This window comes from Polypterus senegalus, chromosome 4 (assembly GCF_016835505.1).
Source record: "Polypterus senegalus isolate Bchr_013 chromosome 4, ASM1683550v1, whole genome shotgun sequence".
NCBI lineage: Eukaryota > Metazoa > Chordata > Cladistia > Polypteriformes > Polypteridae > Polypterus > Polypterus senegalus.
The window spans coordinates 241,515,182-241,521,181 of record NC_053157.1 but is presented as its reverse complement, the minus strand read 5'-3'; positions in this window follow the sequence as shown (position 1 = coordinate 241,521,181).

Genomic DNA, 6,000 nt, shown 5'->3' with positions numbered 1-6,000 from the left:
TTGTTCTTCAAAGCTCAGTTTCATCTTTGGCCTCAGGTAGCGTTCACTGAATGTGCAGCTCAGCATATTTATGGTGTTGTGTAGTTGGTAGTAAATTGTAACGTCTTCAAATGATTGAAATGTACAACATTGATTTGCAGAAATGCATAATATTTAATAATCTGTATTGCTGTGCCCTGTATGTTAAAGGTGGTCCGCACAAAGGCACAGACAGCCCTGTCAGGCAGGCCTACTGTGTGCAGTGAAATGATTCTTACGACTCAAACACTGGAAATCTTTTAAAGGTGAGGATTCTCTTTTTCCCTTTCGATATCAGTCAGTCATCAGTCAGTCTAGAAAGGAGTGATTGTTTGATTCAGGTGAACACTTTAAATTACGTGTAACCGTCTACATGTAGCATTTCTACTGCAGTGTGTGTAGGTGAATGTTTTAGTAGTTTTTAAAGTGTACTTACTACATTGAGAACAATGAAATGACTTGCTATCTGAAATGAGGAATTTGGCCTTCACAAGTGACAATGCTGTGGTAGTTGGCCTATTGTTGTCTGTCAGGGACTCACTTAAAGTACAAGTCCTGTCGACGTACAGATTGTCTTACAGCAATGAATTACTCAATAAAAATGTACGCTCTTTTCACTTCAGAGCACTTAGTCCTTTTGAATTAGTTGTGCACTTTCTCAATGGTTTCTAACCAGACATGACGTTCTCTTGAAGATTTTTATTTTTATTTTTACTCCACCTCATGAATACAGCGAGTACAGCAGAGTTAAAAGCCAGAGAGATCAATCGAGCTGAGCATTCCTATGACAAGCTGTGGCCATGTTGGTTGGTTTATTTCATGAGCCAATGTGACTGTAGTTTGAGTGAACGTGGAGTTAATGTGTTGATATTCCTAATAAAATACTTCACACTCTGCATTGTTTTCATTTTCACAAAGAAGTCTTCATTGATCCAAAACATCCGGACTGCTTGTGACCGACTTGTTGGGACAAAACTCAAGCCAAGAATTCTGGATATGGACGAGGATGAAGGAACACACAGAGCTGGAAAACTAGACCAAAGTGGAGACGATGAAGATATTGAAGAATTCGTGTCCTCCTTGTTATTTACTTTAAAGTGCATGAAGGATGTGCTCTCATATCTTGATGAGATACGGGGTTACAAAAAGTTCCCATCACTTGCTGCTGTTCTACCAGTTAGGTTGTTGAGTTTTGTTTTAATTTTATTAACCTTTGAAATTTCAACTGTAAAGAAAGGTGGGGATGGACTGGCTCTCTGACCTGGTCCAGTAGTTCCTTGTCTACTCAGAAGACCCGTATAGTGGATGGAGGACACGGGTGGGTGTCCTGACTGGGATTGTGTGCTTCATTAATTTAAAATATATTCATATTTGAACCTGGAACTTCTCTGTGTGTGGTTGTGTCCGGGGTTTGGGTGCTAAAATGCCCCCCACAGGTTACACTCCCCTATGTGGTAGTTATAACAATAGGCTTTGTGTTTGAGACATCACTTTAACTTTCAGGACTGAGACTGTCGACTGGCAAGTTCAAGATGGGAGTCGAATTAAAACAAAAATTAGTTGGGAGCCCCTGGGACTGAATATGAGAACCACTGTATGAAACAATATCATGTTACAAATCAGGATTATTAATATATAATACATGTGTTTGGGTGTGTATACACAGTATGAGAGAGAGTGAATATGTGTGTGTTTCATGATTTACATCTCTTGTAATGTTTAAAATGTGCTTATCTGTTTATTCCTCCTTTTCATGTCCATAACAGTCTGTGTGTCGTCTGTGATAATTCATTTTAATAACCAACTACACTCACTCAGACTTCTTACTTAATTTTAACTTAGTAGATAACTTTGCTGCACTTCACCATCTCCATGATGCATGCTGGTACACCAGTTAGTCTTATACTCCATGTTGGCACATCTGGGTAATGTAGAAACTGCTCTGATAGAGGTATGTCTACAGACAATAGCTTAGCATTCAACACTGATGTGCCAACTGAACTGGATTTTGGACTTCATAGCGAGCAGACCTCAGCTTTGCAGATTACCAGCATCATGTCCTCTATGCTCACCCTCAGCCCAGGCACACTACCCTAACCCTAACCCTAACCCTAACCCTCCATTGTGACTGTGAGTCTGGACACCATGCCAGCGCCATCATTAAAAATGCTGCTGACATCACCGTCATAGGCCTGATCACCACCAATGATAAAATGGCTTACAGACAAGAGGTCTACCTGCTGACTCGGTGGTCTCAAGACAATCTGACCTTTCATGACCAAAAATTAAGGAGCAGGTCGTAGACTTCAGAGGACAGATTAGGCTGTGGTTTGTTTTTGTGGGGTGCTGTGGAAATGGTGAGCTTGTTTAAATTTTGTACAGTAACAATCACTGATGAACTGAGGAGGGAACAGCACGGTTTGTTTATTGCCAAGTTCACCAATGCCTTCCTGAGACGTCTCACAGGTGCTGTCTGGGGTTCATCTTCACAGGCGGCGTCACATCCTGGTAGGGCACACACGCGAGGGTCACTGCACAGGGTGGTGAAAGGCACAACATATTACTGGCACCAGCTGCCTTCTATCTGGGGTATCTAAAAGACGTTCTGCTAAGATTATTACACACTCGGCCATCCTGCACACGTGTTTTATTAATCCACCCTTCTGACAAATAGTAAAGAACCAATGGCGCTAAGTATGGCTTCAAAGAAAGTGTTTAGTTAAAGAGTTACTGAACAGCCAATCATAATAAGAAACATTGTAAGAAAAAGACGAGGTATAAATATGTGAGATATACCTGAATATATATCTCTACTGTAAATTGTATTCTATATATTTATTGTGTTTTATTTTATTATCACTGTTCTGGAGAGGCATGTACAGTAAGTAACAATCTCATTGTACTGTATGCACAAGACAATAAATACTGTATGTTTAATGAGGAGATCACCTCGGGATGATACCCTACTGAATGCACACTGTAACTGACACACTATTTATTATTAGTAGTAGTAGTAGAAGTTGTACCAGTTTATGATATTTATCAAAATTTTAAAAAGACGACGACTCAAAGACAGTTTGTTTCTATGTCGGTATAAGTTGGGTCTTTGCGATCAACTTAAATGTTGCACGATAAAGGTTTATGAACAATCACGATTGTCTCAATCTGAAAAGTTGTTAAAAAATGTAAAATTATGTAAAATCTACTGGCTGTCACATGCCTTTCAATTGATATGGACGTGACATCCAGTATTTGACACATGCAGCTTTTAGTAATGAAAACGTTGATGGATCAAAACAATAAATAAATGACTGTTTAATAAAATGTTTACTTGTCAGTTTTAAAACTAATTTTATATGTAGTGCAGTTTTTGAAAACCTTCTAAAAATAATTAAACTTATTATTGTTTCACATCTGTATAATTTGCTAGTGGGAATATAAAATACATTTATAGATTGAAAATCTCTAGCTATGAGTTTTATGAGGTACATTTCGTTTGAAAGACTGGATAGTAATAAGATTTGTTACTTTTAATATAATGTAACACTTCAGGAGAAAACGTAATGAACAACCATTCAAAATAGTAAAAAAAACAAAAACAAAACTGAACTTTATATCAGCAAAATGTTAGAATCGTGAAAGAGCTTAGAATGATTGGATAGCATAAGTATGAGAGTGGAAGTCATTTATGTTTGACCAGATTGAAAACTGTTGTAATTTTTACAACTACAGCATCTACTGAGCAACAAACACGTCAACACTGTGTCACAGAGGGCATGAAGCAAGTGACGCTGGGAAAGGGCGTTACGATAAATCACATCATTACATGGGCGTGTGGTGTGTTGTGCTCTGAAGGGCGTTCAGTGACTGAAGCTACGGGCATTCTGGGATATGGAGGGCATTCTGTGAGGTACTGCAGTCTGCAGCTTCACTCTATTGGTCAACGCCACCTCCTTGGAGCTCCAGGGTGGAGGCTCCGGGCTGCAGAGATGCACACTTGGTGTCAATTGAAGCAAGTCTGAATATCAGCTGCTGCCCTTCGAGAGGTGACTGAAGTAGCCGTCTCTTCTTATTGCTAATCCATATCTTAGCAGAATTACAGCAGCTTTGACTCCTCATATAATATCAGCAGTGCGAACAGAATGCAAGGAGCCATCACTTGAATATTATGGTGGGATAAAACTAAAAGTGTTTAAGAAGCGTACCTAATAAAGTTTAATGTCAGGATTTATTAGCAGCTGATATGTAAAGTGTGGGGTCAGACTGGAGTCACAAGGACCACTCACCTCGTGAAAGCAGACTGTCATGCGTCACATGGACACACACAGGGACAAACACACACAGCAGGACACAAACACTCAGACTAAAGAGCAACGCTCATCATCCTCAATAATTAGCTTCATTGCTGTGAATGGAAGAATTAAACATTCAAATGTCATCACCATATTATTTGCTGCATTCTCCATTTTCTTTAAAATTCTATATATATTTTATAACTTTTTGTTCTTTATTACAAAACTAGCTGTGCTACAGGTCTAAGATGGGTTGAATTCTAAGTAACCAATGTAGATCTCAGTGTTAATGTCTGCAGTGCACCATCTGTGGGAATGTACTTTGAAATGTATGTAGTAATAAAATGAATTGCAATTATCATTCCAACAGATGGTGTATCACAAATGTATGTAGTAGTACAGTGCATTAATACAAATGTTTGTGATGTGCCATCTGTTGGAATGACAAATGCAATGCTCATGTCTCTGTTATATGCCATTCTGTTTGCACAGCTGAAGCACAACAAACTGCCGCGGGTCTGGACCAGCAGTTGTGTGCCAGCAGGGAGGTTTACAGGCTGGTATGGTGCCCACTAATCACACTCACCCTAACACACATCCTGTCATTAAACTGCTGGCCGATATCAGAGGTGACGTCTGGTGCTGTGGCTCTGTAACTTGATGATATTGATTAGCATGGGAGTCATAAAAGCTGTGCTAATGTTTGTGAGGCGCCATCTGTTGGAAAGACAGAGAGAAAGTGACTGGACAGACACACAGACAGACACACAGACACTTGTCCTTTTATTAAAGAGGATTAATCATAAACAAGAAGTCTTAATATCATCAGAACATTCAAAATATGAGATATGATCAGCGGAATTTACAAATCAAAAGTTACCAAATGAACAGATTTGACAAATAACAGTCGTCCATATTTTTATTTTGTGTGTATTTGATCTTTTTAGATTAATAAGCAATTCAAATTTTACAAACTGAAGCATTAACAGGCCACTTATCTCTGTGAATGTAACACCTAATCATAATTAACTAAAGATTAATCTAAAATAAGTATTCTTTTACACATTAATTATTATTAAACCAAACTGTCCTTCAAGGTGATGTCAATATTCTGAATATTTCTTAGATCTCACCAAACACTTCACATCGTAACTTCTCGTGTGTTTAATATGCAGAGAAGCCACAAGAGGGAGCAGTTTGGCTCCAGAAGAATCAGCTGATGTCACAGCACTGAAAGTCCCAGGAATGTCACTAAGGTGCAAGTCACATGACCAGCGTCTGAGTTGACAGCACATGATGAGGGCCACAGGAGCTGACGTGGAGTCGATTATCAGTGACTGGCGATGTGTCCAGTGTGCTCATCGACTTTTAAGTGACATTTTGCCCTGAATGTGCCCACCTGCCCACCCTGCTGACTGACATTTCCATTTCATTAATCGTGAGCTCTAAAAGACCCCAAGGTCAGCAGGAGACGACCTCCACCAACACAAACATCAGCCGACAGGACAACATGGCTGTCAGCCTGTAGAGTTTGAACGACTGCCAGTGTGCAGCTGTGACGAGGACCTGAGTGACCAGACAGACCAGTGGCTTTATGAGGTGACACAGCGGGGACTGAAGCAATGGCCGAGGTGACAGGAGAGAGAAGAGGACAGCAGGGCTCAGGTCAGCAGTAAAGAGCTCATCGGTT